The sequence below is a fragment of the Globicephala melas genome, chromosome 17 (assembly GCF_963455315.2).
Source record: "Globicephala melas chromosome 17, mGloMel1.2, whole genome shotgun sequence".
Taxonomy (NCBI): domain Eukaryota; kingdom Metazoa; phylum Chordata; class Mammalia; order Artiodactyla; family Delphinidae; genus Globicephala; species Globicephala melas.
In genome coordinates this window covers 63753835-63781575 of record NC_083330.1, presented here as the reverse complement: position 1 = coordinate 63781575, position 27741 = coordinate 63753835, and the positions used below count along the sequence as shown (strand labels likewise).

At 51.6% G+C, this 27741-nt stretch overlaps 1 protein-coding gene across 5 annotated transcripts in view; it reads right to left on the bottom strand.

The window, feature by feature from the left end:
• The window catches only part of ZHX2 (zinc fingers and homeoboxes 2), a 172636-nt gene that overhangs the window by 88466 nt on the left and 56429 nt on the right, over window positions 1-27741 (bottom strand). For 3 of the 5 annotated variants that reach the window (XM_030875703.2, XM_060287687.1, XM_060287685.1), the window contains one exon: window positions 9916-9986. The exons of 1 other annotated variant lie outside the window; for it this stretch is intronic. The gene's annotated coding sequence lies outside the window, so the exon portion shown is untranslated. Of the gene's footprint in view, window positions 1-9852; window positions 9987-27741 lie in introns of all 5 variants that reach the window. One more of the 5 variants, XM_060287684.1, reaches the window with a different exon arrangement.

The following is a 27741-nucleotide window of genomic DNA, read 5'->3' as shown; positions in this document are numbered from 1 at the left end:
TCATAGTGTGCGTCCCTCAGAGGGTTGGTGCGGGGATTCAAGGAGATGAGGCTCTTAACCCAGCGCTGGCCCAGAGTAAATGCCCAATAAACCCTGAGCACCTCCTCTGCTATTGCTATGGGCACTGCTGCTGCAGAGGGGGGTTATGAAAACGCCCCTCCCCTCCGAGGGAAGGTCTCACCATGCTTTCAGGGCCTAAAGGTCTACTGGGGCCCTGACCAGCCAGTGCAGGACCCAGACCCAGGTCTGCTTTACTCTTACTACCCATGTTCTTTCTGAGGTCAGCAAACTTTTCCTGGAAAGGGACAGATAGTAAATATTTTAGGCCTGGTGGGTCACATGCAGTCTCTGTCACATACTGTCGTTGTTGTTGGTTTTTTTAAACAATCCTTTAAAATTATAAAGCCATTCTTAGCTCCCAGGCTACTCAGAGATAGGCCTGGTTGGCCGGTCCCTGCCATGCTGCCTTATGAGGAAATAGAGGAAAAAACGAAAGCAAAGTAAAGGGAGATGTAGACATGGGTATTTCTTTTTTCCCCCACTAAAAGTAGGTTGAAGCTACATAGAAAAGAAAAATCGGGGTCCAAGAATTTGTCTGACTTTAAAAATCAAAATAAAACCAGCCACAGTGATTCGCCACAGCCTTAGTAATGCTCATTTCATTGTCCAGGAAACGGGGGCAGACGGAAGTGACCTGGCCAAGGTCACATCACTAGTAAGGGACAGAGCTGGGACATAAACCCAGGGGGTCTGGCACCAGACAACCTCCCCACCACCCCATCTTCCTTGACTATTGTAGGAAAGAATCTCTATTTTCTATTATTCTGAGATTCCCGACATCCTCCATCAGCTGACCTCCTGGTTAAGAGCCAGACTTTGGGGCCTAGCAGGTCTGCAGTCCAGCCTCAACTCTACTGTCACTGCATCCATGACCTTGGAAGTGATTAACTTTTCGGTGCCTCGGTTTCCTCAACGGTAAGATGGAGAGATCTGCTATACCTCCCTCTGGGTGGTTATGGGGATGAAATGAGTTAAAGGCATGTACAGGACTTAGCAAATGGCTTTGCACACGGTCAGTGTTGGATCAAGGTTAGAATTGATGATTATAACAATCACTGTGGCAGGCAGAATAACGGCCCCCAAAGATGCCCTTACCCTGAACCGCAGAACCTGTGAATATGTCATCTTAAATGGCAAAGAGGACTTATGGTAGCAGATGGAATTAAGACTGCAAATCAGATGACCTTAAAATAGATAATCCTGGATTATCTGGGTAGGCATGATGTAATCACAAGAGCTAAGTTAGAGATGGAAGGGAGAGGCAGAAGAGCCGCCATCAGAGTGATACGGCCCGAGAAGAACTCAACTGGCCATTGCTGGCCTTGCAGGTAGAAGGGCCCATGAGCTAAGGAATTCGGAAAGCTTCTGGAAGCTGGAAATTCAATGAAACAGATTTTCCCTTTGAGCCTCCAGATAGTAATGCAACTTGTTGGCATCTTGATTTTAGCTCAGTGAGATGCATTGCAGATTTCTGACCTCCAGAACTGTAAGATGATATATGTGTGTGGTTCAAGGCACTAAGGCATGTGTTACAGCAGCAACAGGAATAGGAAATTAATATACTGTTTGTCCTACACACGAGAGGACTCTCCAGGGTTGGGAGAGCCACCGGAAGCGAGCGTGGCATCCCACACAGTCTGGAGGAGGAGGCCTTCTCTGCACACTCCTCAGCCAGCAACCCTTAGCTTAGGGATGGACATGAGGCCTGACCCTCTCAATTCCAGGGCAATTTTTAGGGTGACGACAGAAGCAACACCCTCTTTCTGAGGGGGCTGCAGAGAGAAGGGGCTGGGTCAGTGGGGGACACATGCCTTGGTAAAGCCTGCGTAGGAGAAAGTTGAGGCAGGAGATGGAGAAAAACCACACCCACCAGCACTGTTTAGATCCAGCTGGGCTCAAAGCCAGACCAGCTCAGACTTTTCAATTACACGAGCTGCTTTTTTGTTTTACACTTACGTCAATATGAATTAGATCTTTATTTTGTACCTAAAAGTCTGACTAATATAATCCAGTATCCACTTAGGTACAGTTCCCTACTAGTTTCAGGTGTTATCCTTTCCTTGGCCCATACACTTTGGGCTCTGGAGTAACGTGGAGTGGGCTTTAGGAGTGGCCACTTAGGTCAAATTTTTATTTTTATGTTTTAAAATTTAAAACATTGGATTTATTTATTTATTTATCTGCCCCCACTGCGAGGCATGCGGGGTCTTAGTTCCTCGACCAGGGATCGAACCGGTGTCCCCTGCAGCGGAAGCTCGGAGTCTTAACCACTGGACCGCCAGGGAAGCCCCCTAGGGCAAATTTTTGGATGGACGTCGGTAGGGGAGAGTGGGCTGCCATCTCTCACTTCTCCTGCTTAGCTCAGAGATGTCAAGTCTACTGCTGCTGGCGGAAGAAGGAGTGAAGAGCCCCTCATGGGCTACTGAACGAGAATGTGGCTTGAACTTGCACCTGGGTCTGTGGGAGAACCAACGGCCTATGGCGGAGTCTTCATGTCTAGTCCATTAGGGCTGAGGGATTTCCACATTTACGGCACAGGGGACGGTTGTGACTTGCTTTCCTGGTTAGGTTGTTTCTTCTGGTCTTGCCTCTTGCATGTTGATCGTGTCCCAGGGTTCTGTCCTCTGCCTCTGAGCTGTTCCCGAGAGAGTGCAATGCCCCCATGGCCTCCCCTATCTCCTTCATCCGCTGTCCGTCCATCCTTATTCTGTCCCAGTAGGCCTGAGGGATGTGACACACGTCCTTGGGTGACGGTGACGCCTGCCCTCCCTCCTTGAATTTTCATAGGGCAGCAAAGGTGAGGTGGGGTTATGTCACAGTCGGGGAAGTTGATACGATTCGAAAAGAGCCCAGGTCATGCTCGCCTTTTCCTCCCCCAAGCATACACTGGCCAGGTTGACAGATAATCACTGACCTATATAAGGATGACTCTGCTGAATTAATCCATCCCGACCTGAGCTGGCTTCTGTGTTCCAGGCCCATGCTGGACATTCCCACTAGGACGATGATACAAACACTAATCCTAGAATTACTATCAGCACTAATACTAACGTAATTCCGGGTCACATGTATTGAGCACTCCCTCTGTGCCAGGCACAGTGCTTAACACTTTACATGTACTGACCGGAATGACCCTCTCGGGCAGCTAATAGCTGCATAATCCCCATTATACAGATGAAGAAACTGAGACTTAGGAACGTTAAAGGACCCCCAGGATTTCAATTCAAGCCATTTGGACTCCTGAGACCACTTGTTCAACCACTGCTCTATATTGTCTCCCAGGCCCCGGGCGTCCCACCGGTGTGCCCAGTGCCATGTCCCCAGTACCTTCTGCGACATATGCTACTTTTTCCCTACCTGTGCTCTACCTGGTTAACGGGATCACTCTCTTAGATTCCCAAGCCGGGAGACTGGGGCTCGCTCTTGACCCCTCTTTCCTCACTTTTCATGTTCAAGTCCAGTCAATGCTTTCTCTGAACCCGTACTCCTCAGCGAGCCCCACTCTCACCCCTGCTGTGACTGCCTCAGTTTAGGAGGCCACACCCTGTCTCCAGGGTCATCTCTCTGCAGCTGCCCCCTTACTGCTGCCTTGTCTTTGATCTCTCTTATCTGCAGCCTACCCGCTGCGCTGTGACCATGTCAAGCTTCTAAACCCAAGGCTGCGTCGCTTGGTTTGAGAGAGTGGCACGGACATATATACACTACCAAACGTAAAAGAGATAGCTAGTGGGAAGCAGCCGCATAGCACAGGGAGATCAGCTCGGTGCTTTGTGACCACCTAGAGGGCTGGGATAGGGAGGGTGGGAGGGAGGGAGACGCAAGAGGGAGGAGATATGGGGATATATGTATATGTATAGCTGATTCACTTTGTTATACAGCAGAAACTAACACACCATTGTAAAGCAATTGTACTCCAATAAAGATGAAAAAAAAACCAAAAACCAAAAAACTTCTGAAAGTTGCTTATTGCTTCCTGCAAACAGTCCAGTCCTGAGCATGGCATTCGGGAACTCAGCCGAGCGGTTTCACTCAGCCAAGCTTGCCCATCTCAACTGCCACATGCTCCCCAGCCAGGCTCTCTCTGCTCCAGCCACAGCAGGCTTCCCGACACCCTCCGCACGTCTTCCTCTCCCTTGGCACCTCTGCCCAGGCTGCCCCTTCCTCCCCTTCTGCAGAAATCCTTCCCTCCCCTCAGGGTCTAGCTGAAAGCCTCCCTGAGCCCACAGGTCGAATGAGGGACTTCATTTCTGTGGGTAGGAAGCTGACTGTCTTGGTGTCAATCGGGCGATCATGTGACACACTGACTTCTGCATTGCTTTACCTACAGATTTTGTTTTACTAACACCTCTACTCAGTGCCAGGCGCTGCTCTAAGCATGTTTCATAAGCTCAGTAGTCGTCGTAACTACCCTATCCAGTGGCGCATTTTAAAGATGAGGAAACTGAGGCACAGAGACGTTAAATAACTTGGTCGAGATCACAGGGCTAGCAAAGGTACGGCTGGGATTCTAACGGAGCCAGTCTGGCACCAGAGTGCATGGATTTAAGTGCTCTGTCGTGCCGCCTCATGCTGGGTGGTGTAGACAGTACCCTCTGTGGGAGCCCAGAGAAGAGACAAGGGCCTTGGGGAACTGTGGCACCTGCTGAGTTTGGAGTGATGTGACGCCCCTGCCTGCCCAGGTCTCCAGAGGCCAGCTCCCCAGGCGCGCCTATGCCTTCTAACCCCAAGGCTTCCCCCTGGTCCACGGTCCCCTCAGCTCCATCTTCAGGAGCTAGGAGTCTGAGGCCAGACAAGGATGAAGCGAGGGACCAGGACAGGGTCCCGGCACCAGGATGTGGAGCCTCAGTGGGAAAGATGGGAGGGCAGGATGGGCCCCGTTCCGCTTTTCCCTGCCGGTGGGACAGCAGGGTGACCACTGGCCACGCCTTCTCTGGCGGGGCTGCTGCTTAGGCAGGGGAGCCGTTCTGCTCTAGGCCTTGGAGAGAGGACAGAAGAGAAGCATGAGGTTATCTGACCCAGCTCACCAGGCCAGGGGCTGGAGGAGACTGGGGACAGACGCTCAAGGTGGCCAGAATAACGGGTGTGCACTTGCCTGGTGCCCCCTGAGAAGCCAGCTCTGGGCCAACAACCCAGGAGTCCCAGTGAGCCACGGGGGCTTGCAGGCCCTCCCCCCGCCCTCGGCTTCTGTGACCAGAGGCTCTGCTCTTCCCACTGCGCGTGAGTTCCAATCCCCCCTTCATATCGATTTAACTGCTCTTGATGTTTATTTAAGTATAAATCGAATCCTTCTCTTGAAGAGTCTCAGAAACTAAGGCTGAAAGAGGAGTTCCAGTTCAAACGTCTTCCCCATTTTGAACAGGTAAAGCCCATCCTTTAGACACGCTCCCACTCAAATTCAGGTGGTGCCAACTTGGCGTTCAACCACCTTGGCTGTCCGCACTCTCCCTGCAGTGGGAGTGAATTCGGGTGTTGACACTTGCTGAGCTGAAGGGAAGACGTGGTCTAGTCACTGTGGGGTTCAGTCCCCTCCAGAGACACCCCCTACCAAGACACTCGTGCGCATGCATGTTAGGACCCTTGGGGCAGCAGCTACTCCCTGCAGAAGACCAAGAGTAGAGTAACTCAAGTTGAAGGTTTAAGTGGACCTTTCCTATTGGAGAATCATCGACAATGAAAAATGAGCCTCTGAAAAACGAACAGGAGTCATTTGAAAGTACGGTACTATTAAAACAATCTGTAGCTTCATTTTTCTCGTATTATAAGAAGAAAGCCCTTCTTTCAGGGTGATTATGGATGGGAAGTGACAGAAGGGGAGAAGAAACAGCATCTTTTGACCATATTTTGTGAACAAGATCTTCTGCTAGGTCTCTTCCACGTTTTATCTCATTTGCTCTCCTGCAGAGCCCTGTGAGGTATATTATATCCCCATTTTACAGATCGGGAAACTCAGGGGAAACCTAGTTCTGAATTACTTTGTCTCATCTTCTGCATATAATTCTGGAAACACAGCTTATTCCCAGCTCGTGCGGTGAAGTCTCTCTAATTCAGAGCCCTTGGCAATTTGAAATAGAAGCAAAGCTGCCCACGGAATGATTTGCTACTTCAGAAAACGTCCTGCTTTTGTGAGAGTTTCGTTGGTATCCATCCTAAGCTCATAAACAGAGCAAGTGCCCTAGAAGTACAGGTCAGGTGCGTTCAGCCATACGGTCAGACATGCAAGCACAGACCACTGAGGCCCCTGCCTCCCCTCCCCACCTGTCAGCTAGCTGGGCTGAGCTGACTCCGTGTACTGAAGGATAATAGAGCTCACCTGCATGCAGAAGACACCCTCAGATTAAGACTTTTCACTCACTTGGCTTGGTACCAAAGTGGTCCAGATTAATGAGGTTTTGCTGTGCTTTGCCTCTCTGATGTAAAACAAGGCTGCTAGGTAGAAGCACGAAGTGTGAGAGCAGGCGGGGCCTTGGAAATTGCTTTGTCTCAGATGCCAAAAGGTAGCACATGTGCTAAGTCCTCCTTATTGCTCCCCAGCAGACATCACTAATCCATTACAGCACACTCTTTCCTGGGTATACCTCAGAATCCTTCTCCACACAGTGCCCCTGGCAGCCATGACCAATTGATCAGAATGAGCGGGAGATGAAATCTATTTGCCAGCCCTGACCTAGCCCAGTCGCCTCATGGGAACAGAGGTGGAACACAAGCTGAGAGATGCCAAATGGCTTACGGAGCCAGGAATTGGGACCTCTTCTCTCTGACCGCTTTGCCTTGGAAGCTGTTCCCTGCCTCATCCCTGTCCCCTTCCCACTAAAGGTAGAACCGAAGTTGGGGTCGCTTGGCAGATGTTAGGGGGTACACAGGGAGAAGGAGACTGATATGAGTGACAGTTTTTAGGATCCCCATAGGCATAGGGGCTGTGCCTACACCATAAACAGTTTTGGCTTAAACAACCATCGTATTACATTCCAGCTAGGATCACAGGGCGACGGGGCAGGAGAGGCAAAAGGTAGGCCCCCGAGTAAGCCTGTTCCATGGTCCCAGGTCTACCACTGATGCAAGAAATGTGACCCTGACAAGTGCTTCATGAAAACGCCATTTCATTTGAAATATGCTACAAATCCTGGGTGGTGAACGGTGCCTTTTGCGAAGTGAAGCATCGTTTTGAGAATCTGTCTTGAGACAGCCAGGCCTCACTGGAGAAGGGATTGGGAACCGACATTGACTGTGAGACTCCAGACTGGGCTACCCAAGCTCAAGTCTTAAACGATTTTCCATCTGTACCGACAGACCCTCATACCTGTGCTTTTCACTTCTGCGAGGGAAGGACGCCCGCATTGTTTTCTCATTTATTGGGAGAAAGAGAGGTCCTGAGAAGTCAAACCACTCACCATGAGGCCCCCAGCTAGTAATAAAGGGCTGAGCTGCCCCTGCCTTTGAACCAGTGCTGGGACCACCAGAGGGAGAGCAGGAAAAATGGAGCTGCCCTTGACCGCCTTCTTGCAGCATCTCGGCTGTAGAGTGAGCTCAGGGGGAGTGATCACTTTCCTCATCCCCTCCCTGCAGCTAAGCCAGGGCTTCTGACTCCCCGTCCAGTGCTCTGTCCTCCCACCTATGTTGCTATTTCCCGTCCCAACACTGAACCTTAATCTGGGGTCATGCGCCACATCTAGAATGAGAACAAGGGCTAATGTTTATTGAGCACTTACGATGTGCTGGCACAGGACCAAGCGGCTTTGCATGAATCAGTTCATGGACTCCTCACAGCCCCCTTATGCAGTAGGTACTATCATGACGCCCATTTTGCAGATGGGGAGACTGAGGCATAGAGAGGTGGGCGACTTGCCTGAGGCCCCACAGCTAGCGGAAGAGGCAGGATTTGAACCCTGCCGTCTGACTCCAGGGGCCCTGCTCTTAACCACAGACGTGGCCTCCCGAGCTGCCACCTCTTCACTTTCCCTTTTAGTCATTCGACAATCACTTCTTGAGCACCTACTATATGCCAGGTCCTTTGAATCAAGGACACAGCCTCCGTCCTCAAAGCCCAGCTCATGCTTGAACACTTGCCAAGGAAGCATCGAGTCACAGCTGAAGCTCCTGTTCAGCCCCCTCCCCTTCCTCTCCCACCCGTCCGCCCACCGCACAGCACTCAGGACTCAGCTGAACGTACAGCCTCTGCACAATGACTGTCAAACTCGATTCTCGTCCAGGCTTCAGCTTCTTAAAGAAAAACCCCATCTCTGGCCTCCCACAGCGCCTTGCCCTCGATACACATGTTGTGCTGCAGTTGACCCAGGCCCGGGGGAAGAAGACCCAGTTACAAAGCACAAAGGAAGCCCCCGTGCTCATTATTCAGACCTTCAGACCCTCTCCCTTGCAATGGGTGTCTCCCCTGGGCAATTTCGCCACCGGCATCTGTGGTATGACTCCTCTCACGTTCACTGGGCCAGGTTTTGGTCACTGGAGAATGTGGTCCTACCAAAGGAGCCCAGCGCCCTTGGGGAAGCCATGCTCACCGTCCTCCCACAGTCTGGGGGTTCGGGGAGTCCTGCCGCGGCATCCCCCCACCCCAACCCTGTGCCTTCCCTTCTGGTCTGTGTGGTCGGGATCCCGGGCAAGTCTCTTGAAAGCGCGACTCGCTGGCAACTCTTTTGGTGGTCCTAGTATGGGGGAGAGCTCCCTCGAGCCTCTGGTCAGAGCCCCTGCCGTGCTTGGAGAGTTGCCCACCCCTTCACATAGATCAGATGTTTGGGGTCACAAGTGTGATGTGTGGACGTCTGTCATAAGCTCAGGTACAGCTGGCCAATGGACAACAGGTCTGAGGATAGACCGTCTCATCCAGTAACTTCTAAACTGTTTGAAGGCAGCACCCTGCCCCATAAAACACGCAGCGCCGAGAGTGTGTGTGTGAGCTCACAAGTTCCCCTCATTCACTCTCCCTAAACTCTCTCCCTCATCCTCATGCCCCTCCGGGATTCTTAGTCATCACAGAACAGTCTGTAAAACACTACCCTGGGGCTTCCCTGGTGGCGCAGTGGTTGGGAGTCCGCCTGCCGATGCAGGGGACACGGGTTTGTGCCCTGGTCTGGGAAGATCCTACATGCTGTGGAGCGGCTGGGCCCGTGAGCCATGGCCGCTGAGCCTGCGCGTCCTGTGCTCCGCAACGGGAGAGGCCACAGCAGTGAGAGGCCCGGGTACCGCAAAAACAAACAAACAAACAAACAAGAAAACACTACCCTGTCAAAACCCCTCCCCACTTCAACATTTCCCATCCATGCTTCTCCAACCTGTGCTTGAATTCTGCCAGCGACAGGGAACTCACTACCTCTAACGGACGTCGATTTTACCGTTGCCAACCTCTTGTTAGGAATTTCTCCTTAGGCTGAGTCGATAGCTGCCCTCTTGCCAGTGACAGCCGTTCAAAGGTGCAAAGGTGGCGTTCTCGCCTCCTTTTACTCATGTCTCCTCAGGGCTATGGTTTACAAACTGGTGTGAGCCTGGTAGTTCCCTCTCTAGTCCAAGCATATGTCCCTAACCCTGGTTACCGGGTTAGAGGACAATTCCCAGCACGAACCCTCCGGATGGGGAGCCTGAGTTGTTGTCATCTGAGCAAAGAGAGGTCGGCACAGCCACCTGCGTTCTCCCTTTGCTTCTGGGGAGGGACGGGCAGGGACCCAGTGGATTCCAAGGGATTTGCACCTGGATTCTCTGCACTGTGCACTGTTTCCAGCTGCATCTGGAGGGAAACCGTTTCAGGGGTGCAAAAGCTCAGCCGCCCCTGCCCCTTCCACTCACCTCCCTTCCCTTCCTGAAATCCAGCTGAGGCCCCGACCGCCGCCAAACACACGGGTCACTCACCAGTCCCATATTGCTTACATCCTGGGAATCTTTTTACACTTTGACTCTGAGAGCAGACGGGGCGTCAAGACCTACAAAGAAGAGATACTCAATATTAAAGGCAGAACAAAGCAAAGGGGGGCTCAACTCTCATTTCGGCACTAGGATCCTGGGATGGAGATGGGGAGGAGAAAGAAACAGGAGATGGTCAGGACCGGGGTGCTCGCTGAACTGCCCTCAAGAATCTCAGGGCTTTGGGACGATGCTGAGAAGAAGAAAAAAAAAAAAGAGACCCTTACTCTGGGTGAGTCAGCAGCTTTTTGAGAAGCAGGCCTTTTAGGAGAGCGAAACTAAAAGCCAAATCTGCTGGGTGGGGCTGGGGAGGCGTCTCTTGAACCCCACTCCGAGTTTCCTTGAGTCTTTGGTGTCCGTTCCTAGCAGCAGCGGGGGTTCACGGCTCCACGTTGGTGAGGGTGGAGGGGAAAAGCTCTGTACGCAAGGCCTCAAGTCGGAAAGATACCGCAGTCCTGAAAACAAAAGCCCCCAACGTGGATTTCCATCCTGGGAGACTCCCGCCAGGCGAGCCCTGGGCGCTTTGAAAATTCGTCAGGAGAGCTGTAGCCGGAGGAACGCGCGTGCGCCCGGCTCGGAGGATGCGTTCCCCGCATGGCAAGTCGAGGCCTGAGCTCTAGGGGTTTCTGCAGCCCGGCAGAGGCCCACCTGCAACGCACCCGTGAGCGTGGAAAGCCTGCTGATGAGCGGCTGCTGGGGCCACGCTTCTCCTCGCTCCCCACGCCCTGCCCACATTTAAAGCCAAACTTGTTTTTTCTTGTGGCCCTCAGAATTCTGAGGGGAGCAGAGGTGTCTCTATTCATCTATCGCTGTTCTCGAAGGAGCACCCTTTGGGGGGAAAAGTCTTCATGGCAAGTTTCTATCCACTGAGTACATACTACATGGCAGGCGCTTCATACCCCGGATCCACGGTCAAAACTGAAATCGCATCACCTGGGAGCTTGCTGGAAGGGGCGGTTCTCGAGCCCCACTCAGCCCTACAGAATCAGAACCTGCTTTTCAACAAGCTCCTCAGGTGATTCCTGGGCACATTAAAGTCTGCAAAGTGTGCATTTCTAATCCTCTTAATCAGAGAAGGAAGGAAGGAAGTCAGGAAGTTGTAGCCCATTCCCAAGGTGAAGAAATAGCTTCAAGAAACCACAGCTTGGCTATTATGATTTTAGAGCTGCTGCGTGGTAGAGCTCATTAAACCCGTGTTCATGTGATTCCGGAATCGGTATTCCTTTCCTCTGCACGATTTTGGGGAAGCAAGATGAGAGGCTGATGGGACAGGCGGGCCTGGCTTGGTGGGAGGGGCCTGGCTTGGTGGGAGGGGCCTGGCGAAGAGCAGTGGGCCAGGGGTCGGCTGATGACCTCAGGCCTGGAGACAGAGGCTGCCCGGTGAGCACTCAGAGAGAGGCATCAGATACTGTGGACGCAGGGGCTCCACAGAGGCCGTCGGACGCCAGCAAAATTTCCCGAAGCTCATTCAAGCTTCTGCATTGAATCCCAGTGATTAATTTATTTTGTTTGATTCCAGTTTAGCTGCATTTGCCCTCTGCCCTTAGAACTAGCCATCCAGCAGAAGGTACCCTAGGAGGCAAGCTAAGACGAGTGTGCCAGCACTGATTTGCAGGAAGGACAATACTCTCTAAAGCCCCTTATAGTTTAGAAAGAACTTTTCATGCACCAGCTAATCTGCTCTTTCAAAGAACTTGGGGAGTGTCACTAGTGCTACTCTGCAGTTGAGGAAACTGAGGCACAGAGAGGTTAAGTGATTTTCCTGAGGTCACACAGCTTTCAGGCAGGTTGGGGTTGAGGTCCTCTAAGTCCATGTCCAGAAGTGTGAGCTCAGCTGCTTCTGATGGGGAAAGCGATCACATCACAGGTTTATGATGCCCTTGCTTAGTGTCACCCACTCCATATGTCTTGCTTTACCTTCTGCTCACTGAATGGGTTTACTGAATAGACTCATGAACCGAGAGGAAAACAGTCTACACCTCACACAGGGTGTGTGACTGGTACCGTACTTGATGTAAACTGGCCAGTGGGCATTCTTGGTTTATCAGTTAGTCATGTATTCCATTATGTAATGTTTGATCTGCTGCAGTTACTTCCATGAGGAAGATTAGTGTATATACGGTATAGAGGGGTCGATAAAACCTGGAGTTTACACTGGTTCACAGGCAAATGTTCCCAGCACATTCATATTTTGCACCACCAAGTGCGGGCGGCTGGATGCAAGGTACACACAGCTGAGTAGAACAAGCCACGGGGGACTCCGCCCTCCCAGCTCCTCCTCTGGGCTCCAGTGGTCACATGTTCTGTCTTAGCCACTCCTGTTGCTCGGTTCTTCCTGGTCTTTGTGCAAAGGCCATGGGCTAGAGAAGCCATCTGTCCCCGCTACACGCTGGCAGAGCCTGAAACTGCTCTTCCACGGGGAACTCCTGATAAAGATGATCTGACCCCTTCTGTCTCTAAACCCATCAGCCTCCAGCCTTCTCTAGCCCCTTCCATCAAGTTTTCCCCCTTTTAAAAATAATATATTGTCCTGTAAGTTACTCAGGTCCTAAAGTTATTGCTATATTTGTTTTCATCCAAATTTGTTTTATATAAATTTATTTGTTTTATTTATTTTATTTTTGGCTGCGTTGGGTCTTCGTTGCTGCGCGCGGGCTTTCTCTAGTTGCGGCGAGCGGGGGCTACTCTTCGTTGCAGTGTGAGGGCTTCTCACTGCGGTGGCTTCTCTTGTTGCGGAGCATGGGCTCTAGGCGCGTGGGCTTCAGTAGTTGCAGCACGCGGGCTCAGTAGTTGTGGTGTGCGGGCTCTAGAGCGCAGACTCAGTAATTGTGGTGCACGGGCTTAGCTGCTCCACGGCATGTGGGATCTTCCCGGACTAGGGACCGAACCCGTGTCCGCTGCATTGGCAGGCGGATTCTCAACCACTGCGCCACCAGGGAAGCCCCTTATCCAAAATGTATCATGCCCTTTGAACTCTGCTTGGTATCACCACTTGGATTGTGCTTCATTACAGAGTCACAGGAATCGTGAATGCTCTGCTACAGCCCAATTGTCCCCAAAACGCTGTGATTTTTGAATTTTTCAGAGTACAGGGTTTTAGAGGCACGCATATATCATTTTAGAGCAGAAATGCCTGCATAATGGAAGTTATATTACAGGTACTAATATCTATATATAACCAATATGTAATATATAGTTATTAAATATTGAATGTGTTACTATTATTAAATGTTGAATATTTTAAATATCTGATGAACAACCATTTATTGACTATCCACATATACCTGATTCTGTGCTAAGCACCGGATAGCCATAAATAAATACATACATACATACATACATACATACATACGTAAATAAGACCCAATCCCTACCCTTAGGAAACTCACGGTATAAAAAAGGAGAAAGATACGTAATAAACTGAATGTGAGGAAGGACAATGTACATAGAGGTGGGACAGGTGGGAGCAGGTAATGAACGCCCCATTTGCCTCAGGAAAAAAGCCACACTCCTTATCGCAGGGTCTTGGAGCCTGTGAGGTCTGCCCCCTGCTCGTTGCTCCCCGCTCCCTTTGCCCCACTGTGCTCTGGGCTCATGGATGCCTAAGCCTCTTGAACCCACTATGCCCCCTGCAGCCATATGGCTATGCTATCTTAGACCCTCTCTCTTCAATGCTCTGTTCTCCCTCTTCCCCAAATTAATCCCGAGTTACCCTGTAGGACCCAGAGTGGTAACACATACAAAACACTGAGAATCATGTAATCAGGCATGAAAGCTACTATTATTATTGATAATCCTTATTATCATCCTCAGCTGACTAGGTGCTTCTTCTTGAGCACAGAGGCGTGGAGTGGGGCTTGGCTGGGGCCACACCGTGAATCCTTCTCAGAGTTGGGGAGTCTCAATGAATCTGTTACATCTTCCCCGTTTATCCTGGAACTCAGCTCTGCAGCACCACCCACTAGACACTGGATCCTTCCTAACCAGCATGGGGGGAAGAGCATAGGTCTTGGAGACGGGACGTCTGAGTCTGGTCCTGGTTCTTTGACACGCTTGTGCTGTGCCCTGACGCCAAGCACCTCTCTCCCAGGGACCTTGGTTTTCTTAGCGGCCAAGTGGGGCTCTAAACAGAACCTGCCTCCTTGGGTTGCACGGGGGATCCAAGGCCACAGTGCCGACCGCAGTTCCTGCACGTGGAAATGGCAGCTTTCATCGCGAGCAGTATAAATGCAGCAAAGGGCTTTTCACTGTCCTTCAAGCCCTTAATGGGCACACATTTCCAGTCTTCCTGGCTCAGAACTCCTTTCCCCAGAAAATGGTCACATGGCGCGAAATCCCAATGAGGAAAAATCTGCCTGTAGGATTTTCCCTACAGGTCCCTCCTATTCCCTTTTGGCCTAGTTTAAACCTACCAGATGGCAAGACAACTGCAGGGGGAAAAAGAGGAACGGTGATTTAACGGTCTGTAGAAGAAGAAAAACACCCTTCCCCAGGGTCACCCCCTCTCACGTAGTTTATTCCAGTCCATTTTTTCACTCGGCAAACGTTTAGCAGATGAGTGAGAAATTCTAGTAAACAGGTCATGATGTCCCGAGGTGATGGCCTCATATGGAGGAGAGGGTGAGGAACCCATGGAGGACACTGCTGGGGAGTGACTGACTCAGGCCAGGGCCAGTGCAGACTGGATACAAGAGAGGAAGGTCAACTTCAAAGAAGGTGGAAAACTACAGGCCACTTCTGTGCAGCCATCATTCTGCCAGCCAGAAGCGCAGCCTTAAGTTGCCTGTCTTTGCTCCAGAAAATGTTCCACTTTGGACACCAACAACAGCCTTTAATTCATAAGAGCGAGCAGCGAGTGATGAGTACAAAGGCCACCGCTCCCCGAGTGCTTGCTCTGCACCAGACGCTGAGCTGGGCCCTCCACATGGCTTGTCTGTCCTTCCCGCAGCAAGTCTGACGAGCACGTATCCTTATACCCCTTTTACAGACAACAGACCTGAACCTTAGAGCGATTAAATACATTGCCGCGTGTCATAAGCGTAAAATGTCCAGCACTGAGGTTTGAGCTCAGGCCTGATTGAGTGTAGTCTTTCCATTCCCGCTCCCACCCCCGCCCCGCTGCCTCTTAAACTTTGGCTCCGTGACTTGAGCTGCTGACAAACTGGGCCACCTCTCCCATCACCCCCAACCTGGTCTTCCACTGAGGCGCCCCCAGGAGCACGGAGGAAGCTGAGTTCATAACCTCCCCGACGTGTGAGGGCGCAGAACGACACCTTGAACATTCACCAGGACACTGAATTCTACTCTAGAATTGATCTGTATTTGCTCCCAAATATTTCCCCCTGAAAACTGTCAAGTACAATCAGCACTCCACGAAGATATGCCCAGCACCGGGCAGGGCAGTGTCTGATTTGCTCACTGCTGTCTCTTCATTCCTCCGATAACTGTGGGGCACTGACTACGGGCCAGTGCTGGGGACATAAGGTGAGCCCTGCCCTTGCAGTTGGGTTGGATAAGAGACTCCAGTGGCGTGACGGTGCTACCTGAAGCACATGCAATGGTGGCGAGATCGCCAGGAGAGGCACGTGAGGATATGGCAGACGGGGGGGTGGCGCCGGGGCGGGGCGGGGAGCTGGACCTGAAAGGCAGGCAGCAGCAAACTTGGCCAAGAGGGGAAGGAAGAATCGAGAAAGCCAGCGAGAGCGTGTATGGGGCCAAGGGGGAGGAGGCATACTGGTCACCAAGCAGTGGAAGCTGGCTGGGATGGCCACAGTCAAGCAGGGCAGAGAAAGAGCCAGCGCCAGCTCTTCCAGGGACTTGCTGGCCTTTAAGAAGCTGGGTCTTTATCCCTGTGAGTGACGGGAAGTCACCAAAAGAGTTGAATTCTCAGTGTCCACAGTTCTCCACACGTGGTGGCCCTCAGTAGTATTTGTTGAACGGAGGGTGGAATCTTATTTACCCCCGGCCCCATCAGGTCCTCCAGCAATCTGAGAAGCACCGCCTGGGACTCTGCCATCTCTACAAAGGGCAACCACGGGACAATCTGATTTGTGTAGGGAAGAATGCTCCCCGGGCACCTGGCCTGAGCCTCCTTCTGTCAGGCCTCGGGGAACCGTGGCTCCGGCGTGGCTGCTGGCAGATGTGCGGGGATGAATATACCTTTGATTACAGCTCATGTTTCCGAGGGAAAGACACAGCTCCCTGGAGATTGGGAGTCTATGAAAATGAACCCTTGCAAAAGAGATGTAAGTGAGCTGGAAATACAAGTCCTCTGGGCGGGTGGTGGTTTCTTTCTTTAAAGTAAACAACAGCAGAGAGGACCAGCCTGGACCAGAAGCAGGTTTTTTGTAATCCCGAACGGGCGGGACTCAAAGGCAAGTGGCAGGAGGTGGTTAAAGGGACTGCTCTGCGAGAAAGTGGTACCTGCTTAGGATATGCGGATGTGATCTCCGAGAATAGGTGTCTTTGCTCCCCTCCTTGGTGGGGAAACTCAGCCCCTGAGGACAGTAATTTAACTCAAATTTCTTTACCCTAGGGAGAGTCACAGACCCAGTTTAGAAGATGATTTCTACCACTTAAGAGCTTTGTGTCCACAGACAAATTATTTTCTCTCCTCTGAGCCTTAGTTTTGTCATCCACAAAATGGGAGAAGAGGGGGCTTAGATAATATTATGAAAGTAGGCTGAGGTTTGAACCCAAGCGTGTCTGAATACAATCATTCCATTTTTCCCCACACTTCCTCTTGAACTTGGGACGTGTACCCCGACCCCAGCCCCGAATATCTGGCACATAATAGGTTCTTAATAAATGCTGGTTATGCCTCCCTTCTTTCCCATATTTCTTTCCCCACTATGTTGAGTATAAATCAGGGAATCCAGGAGGTGCTTTATAAACCCACGTACATCGGGTCCTCCTATGTGCAATGCAGCAGCTGAGAATACAGAAGGAAAAGGCAGCTAGCTGTGTTTTCTCTCCTCGACTCTTGTTTCGAACCCTTTATTAAATATCTTAAGTATTACTTGCCTTCAGGGTCAAAATACAGTTTCCGGAGATTTCCACTTTGCACTCATAAAGGATTCTCGCTGAAGTCTCTTTCTTCTTAAAATTTTTAAATGTGTGTGTGAGAGAGCATAAATGTACTGACTCATAGCTGGAAAAACTCTCTCTCGCTAACACATTCCAAATTTGTCGAGTCACATGAATTGAGTAAGAGCACTTAATGTGGCTGTTAGCCCCGAGCTGGCGAGCAGTTACGCCAGAGACGGCTCTTCTCTCCCTTCCCTGCCCCCTGATCCGAGCCAGCGTAGCTGGGGAGGCTCTGCGGATGGCAGTGAATACCCAGTGCAGGTTCTGTGAATGCAAGGACTGGAAAGGATCTGGCACCTACCTAAAGCCAAGCGCGAATTCTGTAAGGCGGTGTAATATTTTTTCAAACAATCAAATAAAAATTTGCATATTGGATTGCCAGACAACTTCACTTATTAAATCAAGTCTATGCTGGGCACGACGTCAAGTGCTCGACAAACATGACTCACTGAGTCTTCACAGCCACCCTGTGAGGTAGGGGGTTATGACTTATCCTTATTTTATCAGTGAGGAAACTGAGGCACAAGTGTCAGTAATTTGTCCAAGGTCCCCACCGTGTGTAGATGGTGGAGCTAAGATTCCACCCAGTGCAGCTCTAGAACAGACGCTCTTACACATCTGACCATTCATTCTGAAAGGAAAGAATCCTTTCACATCGAAGAAAGAAAACTCCATTTATTCCGCAAATATCTACCCAACACTTAGAATACGAACACCGCAACAGATGTCAAAGAGGAGGCTGGTGATAGGCATGGGCAAGATGGAGGCAATTTGAGTTTGGAATTGTGTAGAGGAGCTATGATGTATGCACAAATAAATACAATACAAGTAAGTAAAAATGGCACCAGCAAGATTATAAAGTGGGATGCATGGGGAAGCCTTGCTTAGGTGATGGCTCTGGCTGGGGTGATCTGGAAGGCTTCCTGGTGGAGGTGTCATTTGAGTTGGATCGAAGGATGTGGAGCATTCAGACAGAAGCTGGCTGGAGGAGGTCCTGCTCACTTATCCCGGTGAGTACAGACAGATGGCTGATGGCCCTGGGAGTTCTCATCTTGGTTCTGACTTGGGACCCACCCACCCCAGGAAAGGCTGAATCTCCATGTCTGGCAGGTGAGGGGCACAGGCAGAGGGGAAGGAGGGAAAGAGGCATCCAGGAAGGAGAAGATCGGGGAGAGAAGGCAGGACACTGGAGCAAGGCGGGGAGGAGTGCAGCTCTGGCCGAAGCTAGAGCTCCAGTCCCACCTGATCTGGGCGGGCTCAGATCAGGTCTCTTGCTCTTGGGCCTCAGTTTCTCCCATCTACAGGGAGGAACATGAAGGAACTGCCTGAATAGTCCAGCTTGGCGGAACCTTGGAGAGCTCCCAATTTATCCCATCCATTTGTAGATGAGAGAACCAAGGGCTGGAGAAGCTGGGCTTGTGCAAGTCCTTGGATTTGAATCCAAGTTTGTGGGATGAGGTTGCAGGGGTCCCATCTCCCAGTCTAGCTGCGCTTCCCACATCCACACCTCTAGGGGCATGCCGACCTGTGTCAGAAGTCCAGGAAACTCCAGACACATTGTGGAAGGGGAGACGTGCCTCAGCTGGTCCACGGGCACCAGGCTCAGACCTCATCTAGTCCTCTGGCCCCCAGTGGCCCCAGAAAGCTCGGCCACGGTCCCGAGAGTGCAGCCCTGGCCCAGCCCCCCAGCACGGTCTCCTCTCTCTGCCCTGGCTGGCACCTATCCTCAGAGTGCCCCTGCCCCACACTGAGGAAGCTTCCAGGAAACCATGACCAGTTCTCCGCGGCCATGTCTCTCTCCCTGACAAGACGTACATCTGGTTGTGACTCACAGTGCTGGATTTCTGCCCGGGGCCCTGCCTCTTGAGTGGGGAAACCCGCCCACCCCGCCGTGACAGTGAGGGCTGCTGCCCTTATCAGATCACGCTGAGGTCATCCACGTGGTGCCTTGGGCTCCCGGCCTGGCATTGCTCTCAGAATCGGCTCAGGCCTGGGCAGTCTCCCAGGGTCCCTCAGACACCAGGCTCTTCGACCAAACTCCCCTCTCCCCCGGGATGCTCGTTTCTCACCCCCCCCCCAAACGCCACATCCTCTTCCTCCGCTGCTGTCCATTTCCCAGCACTCCAGCCCTCAAGGCGCTGCTCCCCTCTGAAAGCCGGGTTCGTCTAGGCCCTGCTCCCTGGAGGGCTGGGGAGAGGTCCTGTGTCCCCCCAGGGTGGTGGCCTCTGAGGGTGGGACCACGTGCAATAGGACCACAGCTATCGGAATGAATACCGTGGGCACTGAGCATGCCCACCTTCAGGCCTTCGTGATTGCTACTCCCCCGCCTGGAATACTCTGCCCAAGTCTTTGAATGGCCCTCAGCTTCTTGTCAAAGTCACCTCCCCAGTGAGGCCTTTCCTCCCCTGCTGCTTTTTCCTACCTTACGGCCCGTGTCCCATTCTCAAGTGACGGACATGTCTGCTACCTGATCACATAATTCCTTGTTTATTATCCGGCTCTTCAAGGAAGAATGAGAACAAGGGATCTGCTCTGTCCTACTCACCACCGGCTCCCCAGCACCCAGCAGAGAGCCTGGCATGGAGGATGTGCTCAGTAACTGTCTCTCCAGGGCGGTCATGAACGCTGCTGGGCGTGGTGGATGTGCCTGGATCTTGCTTAACCCCCATACAAACCCTGGGTGGTTGGTGTGAGGAGTGCAAGGCTCAGAGAAGTTGGGTAGGTTGTCTAAGGTCACCTGGTCAGTAAGCGGTAGAGCTAAGTATCAAACTTGAATTTGCCTGATATAAAGCTCGTGCTTTTGACCACTGGACTCTGCTGTTTGCCTTCAATGTTTTCAGAATCCCCATAGTGAGGACACAGGAAAGACTTGTGGATTGAATGATCTGGAATGCCATGTGTTATGGACTGAATGTTCGTCCTCCACTCCCCAAATTTGTATGTTGGAGCCTTACCCCCAGTGTGACTGTATTTGGAGGTGGGACCTCTAAGGGAGGTTAAATGAGGTCATAACAATGGGGCCCTGACCCCATATAATTAGTTTCCTTATAAGAAGAGACAGCAGAGAGCTTGTTCTCTCCGAGTGCACACACCAAGGAAAGGCCATGTGAGGACACAGCAAGAATGTGGCCATTTGCAAGTGAGGAAGAGAGTCATCACCAGAAACAGAATTGGCTGGAACCTTGACCTTGGACTTCCAGCCTCCAGAAACTGTAAGAAAACAAATTTCTGCCGTTTAAGCCACCCAATCTATGGCATTTTGTTATGGCAGCTTGAGCAGACTAATTAATACACCATGTTTTACGGAAGCCAAATTGCCAGGTCTAGGAAGGTAAATTCTTCCTTCTTTCCTCCCCTCCTTCCCTCCCTCCCTCATTTAAGTAGTGACAATGGAGAGAAGCACACGAATCCCGAGGAGCTCCCAAGAGTCTCAGACTGGTGGCCCATGGTTCACACACCAGCCACAAAGTTGTTTTGTTGGGCTGGCGTGTGTTTAAAAAAACCCACAAGGAAGCAGAATGCTCTTAGGCGGGGCACACATCGTCCGGTGCTTCCACAAGCCACACTGCTCCCCGCTGTCCTTTGTCCCTCTATCTGAGGGCTATGTTAGGTGCTAGTGACACCGGGTGAGCTGTGCCGCAATGGGGTGTGGTTCAGGGTGCCCTGGGGCAGAGTGACGCTGGGCAGGGAGAAGGGCATGGGAGATGGTGGGTCAGAGGAGGCTGCAGAGAGAAGGTGGCTTTGGCCTGGTGCGTGGAGGATGGATGGGAAATCACCAGCCAGAAGGGGAAGGAGTGTGCCTTCCAAGGAGGGCAGCAGAGAGGCGCGGTCCAGAGCAAGGGCATGGCCTGAGCAGGGAGCAGCTGGTAGTTGAGTGTGGCTGAGAGTGAAGGTGGAGGGGCTAGGACGTGGGCGGGAGGGTAGGTGCCGTGGGCACAGGGAGGCCCTGCACACCACGACAAGGAGTTTGGACATTGTCCTGTCCAGGAGTCATGACCAGCAGTCCCGGTAGGCTTCAACCAGGGAGGGGTCACCGGACAATCTGTGTCAACGTGTGCAGAACCTGGGTTTACCACCTCCTCGTTGTGTGACTATGTGCACGTGTCGCCCTGGGGCTGTGTGGTCTCAGGCACCTCATCTGTGAAATGGGAGTCATAATGCTATATATCTCAAAGGGGTATTGTGGGGATTAGAAGGACGTAAAACGTGAAAAGCCCCTAGCACAGTTCCTGGCACATCAAAGGTACTCAGTAAAAGATGGCCACCGTTCTGACAGGAATTTATTACTAATCTAGCGGTGACAACAGTGTAGGAGGTGGCTGGGAGCAATCGAAGACTCTGTTTGCTAAGATTATTACAGTAAAGTAAGAAAAACCCTGAGGAAGGACCCAGGAAATACTCATAGGAGACAGGAGGAGATAAATGCAACCTTAAGATCAGCCTTCTCCACCTCTATTTCCTCGTCTGTAAAATGGGACTCTCCCTGCCTGTCCACACAGGGTCTCTACGTGAATCAAGTGAGAACAGAGATGTGAGAGTGCTTTTAAAGTTAATCAACACCAGAGGACCATATGGGTTTCATAGATATATTTTTTATCACACAGAGAGGAAACATGTCTGGGGGTAGACGAGCACCTGTGGGCTCTTATTTCTGCAAACAATCAAGGCAAGAAAAGTAGCAAATGACAGGACAGCAAGACACAAGAGAGAACCTGATGGAAACGAAGCCTGGATCGTGGGCCTTCCTGTGACAGCCTTAATCCCGCTGCATCCCAGTCACCTATACTTCTTGCACTCACACCAATGACTCAGAAGTACTACCAAGTTCTCAGCCTTACAAGCATAGTGTTTTCAAGCTGAAAATATGATTGAATGCATTCCCCACAATTTACAGATGAAGCTGAGAGTCACAAAAGAGAGCTGGTTAAAACCCATCCTCAGGAGACATACGGCCCGCGTTCCCATCCCGGCTCTGCCGATCATGAGCTGTATGATTTTGGTCAAGTTATTCAACATCTCTGTGTTTCTGTGACTAGGATTACTGGAGTTAATAAGAGGACTTGTTCCCATGATTGGTTGGGGAGCTAAATGAGTTAATATGCATAAAGCACTTGGAATGTCTCTAACACCTGGTAAGACTCAGGGAATAAGGGGTACTATTACTATTTAAGGGCACAGGTTATCTCGGTAGAGCTGAGAGTACATCTTTGCATGGTCCCACACTGAAATATTTGATTCTTATCAACACACCATGTTTACTAAAGGCGGAAAATGGACTGACCTGTTTTTGGAATAAAGGGCACATTCACGCAGCCTGCATGTCCCATTTCCAGAACATTCCGGGCCACTGAAGTCTGATAGTAACTGAATAGAGCAATAGTGCCTCATGGACACCCTTCTTACCCCCTCACGTTGTACCATCAGGGGAGGCAGCAGAAAGAGCTCTCACAATTTAAAGAATTAAACAGGAAGGAGACCCAGAGCAAATTGGGAGCAATCAGCTTAGACGTGCTGGGCTCGGCTATTGTCGTCCTGGTACATTCATGTCGTGCGTTTCCGTTTCCAAAGGTCTGTCATCACAGTCTCTCGTTTCTGTCTCGTGACAGATGGTGATTCGGAAAGTGGGTTCTGGCAGGCGACGAGCTGGTTCAGATCCTGCTGCTGCCTTTCCCTCGTCGGGTAGCCCAGGACATTCATTTACTGTCTCTGTGCCCCGGACAAAATAAGGGGGTGACAACACTGACATCACTGGTTGTTGGGAGACCAGGAGGATGTGCGCAGAGCCAGAGCCCGGCTCGTAATCATCCCCTTGTCCAGAAAGCGCTTCTCATGTGCTTAACACGTGCTTGGGGCTGAGGACCCAGCAGCCATCGAAACACAGTTTCTCCCGTCACAGACTCGAGTGTGACGGGGAAAGCACACAATGCCACAAGCGCATAAACATCCGGCGCCAGGTAGCAAGCTGTGCTTTGAAAAAGACAGGTCGAGAGGATGGAGATCTGTGGGGATGCCGGCTGAGCTATGACCCTGCGGTGGGCAGGGAAGGCCTCCGTGACAGCGTGTCTTTTAAGCACAGACTGAATGAAATGAGGCAGAAAACCACAAAGATAGCTGGGAAAAGAGTGTTCTAGGCTTAGAAAGTAGCAAGCACAAATGCAAGTGTGTGTGTGTGTGTGGGGGGGTGTTTTGTTCAAGGCTGGTGGCAGAGAGGAAGGTGATCACGTGGGCCTGGGGGTTACCATAAGGCCTTTGGCTTCTGCTCTGAGTGAGACGGGGGAACCATTGGAGGGTTTGGAGCAGGCGAGTGACAATCTGACCTGTGTTTTGAGGAGAGGAGACGGTCGGGGGTGTGTGCATGAAGTGAGGGAGGGGCGGCAGCTAAGGGACGAGCTGAGAGGACAGCCACCGGTGACTGCAGTGACCTACGTGAGAGACGATGGGGCTTGAACCGGGGGACGGGGGTGGAGGTGGCAGGAAGCAGCACCACGGTGCTGAATATAAGACTCCAGAGGTGCCCCTCACAGCCACCAAAATGGGAAGGGCGTCCCCTGGAGGGGTGCAACGTGGTGATACTGAAAGATGGTGGTCATACTGGGGATATATTTTGAAGGCAGAATAGACAGGACTTATAGATGGAATGAGGTGTGAGAGAAAAAGAGGAAACCAGGATTATTTAAAGGATGGAGTACACAGAGGTAACTACTGAGAGGTTGAAGAATGAGTCAAGAGTTAGTTTTAGACGTGTTCAGTTTGGGAAGCCTCTTCACAAGTGTTAGGGATGATGGTGATGGTGATGGTGATGGTGATGGTGGTGGTGATGATGGTGACAGCAGTGATGGTGGTGGTGATGGTAATGGTGGTGATGATGGTGATGGTGGTGATGATGGTGATGGTGACAGTTGTGACAGTGGTGGTGGTGGTAATGGTGGCGATGATGATGGTGATGGTGGTGATAATGGTAATGGTGATGATGGTGATGGTGGTGATGGGGGTGGTGATGATGGTGATGGTGGTGATGGTGATGGTGGTGATGGTGATGGTGGCAGTTGTGACAGTAGTGGTGATGGTAATGGTGGTGATGGTGATGGTGGTGATGGTGGTGATGGTGATGGCAGTGATGGTGGTGGCGATGGTGATGGTGGTGATGATGATGGTGATTATGAAATGATGGCTTGCTGAGGATTATGACAAAAGCAAACACTGAGTGTTTGCTGTGTGATAGGCACGGCTCAAAGGACTTTAGACGTATAAACTTGTGTAGTCTCCATAACGGGATCTCCATTATCATCCTCATTTAATAAACCAGTGTAGTGGGTTGAATTGTGCCCCCTCCCCCACAAATGATATGTCTATGTCCTAGTCCCCAGAATCTGCGAATGTGACCTTATTTGAAAAGAGTCTTCCTAGGTGTAACTAAGTAAAGGATCTCAAGATGAGATCACCCTGGCTTATCCAAATGGGCCCTGGATTCAATGGCAAGTGTCCTAATAAGAAACACCTGGAGAAGAAACCCACAGACAGAAGAGAAGGTGATGTGAAGGCAGAGGTGGGGTTGGGAGCGATGCAGCCACAAGGAATACCAACAACTTCTAGAAGCTGGAAGAAGCAAGGAAGGGTTTTCTCCTAGCCTTTGGAGAGAGCCGCGTCCTGCTCACTCTTGATTTTTGCACTTCTGGCCTCCAGCACTGTGAGAGATCAAATTTTTGTTGTTTTAAGTCATCACGTTTGTGGTCCTCTGTTATAGCAATCACAGGAAACCAACATAACAAGGAGAACCAGGCACAGAGATATTAACGTAACTTGCTCAAAGTCACACAGCAAGCAAGTAGCCCAGCTGGCAGCGTTTGCCTCCAGAGCGGCTCACTCGGTAGGTGAGTATTGTTCACCCTGTGTCTCCAAGGAGGAAATGGAGGTCAGAGCCTCAAGGCCACACCGAGGAACACAGCTGGTGAAAGGCAGTACCAGGCTCCCCTGAGTCTCTAGCAGGGAGGCCGGATGCCTTTCCCACTCTCGATCCCCACCTCTCCACTTTGAAAAATCCAGAAAGGCTCTTGTCCAGACCCTCTAATGCTTCTTGGCAGCCACCCCGTGCATCCAGGGCTTTGCCGGGAATCCCGTCCAATCTGGTGATTCCAGTTTACAGCTGCTGGGTCCATGTACAAGTGACCCCAGAGACACCCTGGCGGGCTGGCGGCCTCAGTCAACAGATTTCAGTGGCACCAGGATTCACAGCAGTCACTCAGGAACGGCATATGATCTGGATTTCAAAACTGCCTCCTCTTTCTGTGATACTGACACTGAAAACCTCTCGGCTACCTCCCTACCAGGGACACGAGGACTGAGAAGGGAGGGCTGCTGGGGCAGGGCACACCGGCTGCCCCTGAACCTCTGCCAGCAGCTAAAATCAGTCTCTGAAGAAACAGTGATTGTCCATTTCCTCTCCCACTGATGCCCAGGAAAATATTTTACCGGACAAAACCCAAATATTGGGAATCCAGGGAAAACATCCTCCCTCCCTTTCCGCTCCCCCCGCCCCCGCGCCTCCTGCCTTGTCAAAGCTTCATCATTTTAAGAGAGATAGACAGTGGGACCTGCAACAAACAGGGCCTGTGAAGAGGGCCCAGGCCTCTTCCCACACAGAACCGCGTCCTTAGAGCACCTAATGAGAGGAGGGTAGTTAGTTTCGGGGTTGGGGTGGGAATCGGGGGCAGGGGGAGGTGTTCTATTTATGAAGAATACAATCATTACGTTCAGGTCGCTGGAGGGAGCCAGCGGGCTGGAACAAATTTGGGGGCTGGGGGAAAGGGAGGCAAGTGGCAAAGGCATGAGTGCAATGGCTGCCGCATGGCACAGGGAGATCGGCTCGGTGCTCTGTGACCGCCTGGAGGGCTGGGATAGGGAGGGTGGGAGGGAGACGCAAGAGGGAAGAGATATGGGAACATAAGTATATGTATAACTGATTCACTTTGTTATAAAGCAGGAACTAGCACACCATTGTAAAGCAATTATACTCCAATAAAGATGTAAAAAAAACCAAAAACAAAAAAACAAAAAAACCACAGGGCTGTCTCCCCCGGGGCTGGCTGGCCTCTGGGGGCCCAGGGGGCTCAGCGGGCCCCTGCTCTCTCCCCTGAGGCGCGCACGTACACAAGCACAAGAACACACGTGTTCTTCCGATCAAACGCACACTCGCTCGTTCATTCCTCTTTGAGGACACATTTTAAACACAGTCACAGAACTGACCCTGCCCAAAGCGAACCACTGTCTCAACGAGGTCCCCGTGGCAGAGCCTGCACGTTCATCTCCACGATGCCCAAGACACGTGTGGAAGCCCTCCTCTGGAGCTGTCTTCAGAGTCAGGTTACAAGGCAACGCGTAAAACTGGGCGTATTATCGTTTAATCGCCCCTGATTCAGACCACCCTTCCCCGACAACTGTATTTCTAAAGGGCGTCAGTCCTGGTTCCACAGATGTGAGCCGTGAAGCCACCCTCAAAGGGCAGAGATTTGCCAACACCGAGGAGAACAGTGCGGTGTTGGGGGACGTTCTTGAATGTTCTTGGGGGTCTCGGAGGTTCCGAGCCAGGGCGCCACCTTGGGAATAGGGGTAAACTTCCCAAAGGGGCGACCTGGGTGAACGCACCACCCCTTTGCATAGGTGGGCGCTGGGCATGATTATTTTTATTGTTTTCTAAAAGTCAGTTGTATAATGTCATGGCACCTGCTCTGGGCGTGGCCCTGGCCAGGCACATGGCAGCTGGAGAGTCACAAGGTACAGGGCAAGGCCTCTGTCTCCCTCTACCCAATGCGGGAGCCAAGACTCACACCTGCGGAGTCACCTGCGATGGCAGGGGTGGGGCCCGGGATGGCTGGAGAAGGGTGCCGTGAGGGCGGGGGTCAGGGAAGGAGGAGGTGGAGGCGGGGTCTGAACCCCACTTCAAAGAATGTGGCCAGGCTTCCCTGGTGGCGCAGTGGTTGAGAGTCCACCTGCCGATGCAGGTGACGCGGGTTCGTGCCCCGGTCTGGGAAGATACCACATGCCGCGGAGCGGCTGGGCCCGTGAGCCATGGCCACTGAGCCTGTGCGTCTGGAGCCTGTGCTCCGCAACGGGAGAGGTCACAACAGTGAGAGGCCCGCGTGATGAGCGGCAGGGGGCACCGGGACAGGAGGCAGGGAGGGGACAGGCTCCGAGCGGTCCTGGATGGTGTGTTCAACCTACCTCACAGGGGATGGGGACTTGCAAGGGAGAGAAGGGGGAGATGGGGGAGGAGAATTTCAAAGGGATCCAGGCCCGGCAGCAGCCTTCCCGGCTCACTTTGGATCCCTTCTGAGCGTGGCATCCAGAAATACCGCGCATCCTACACAGCTCAGAGTTGATTCCACTGCTGAGAGTGTACGACGCAGTTTCACTGTGCCTCAGTTTCTCTATCTAGAAACTAACCATACAAACAACAATAGCTACTGTTCACCGGCCAGCCCCATTCCAAGGACCTCAACTCTTAATCTAGCCATGCCATAGTTACGTCACTTTTACACGCTCTTGGCTACTGTAGGCCTCCGGCTCTCAGAGCTTAACATGCTGTTTATCTCACCTCAGAGATTGTTGAAGGCTAAAATCAAATAATGCATATAAAAGAGGTCTTTTAATTAAATGACACTCCACCAAAGCTCATTATTATTGTCGATGTTA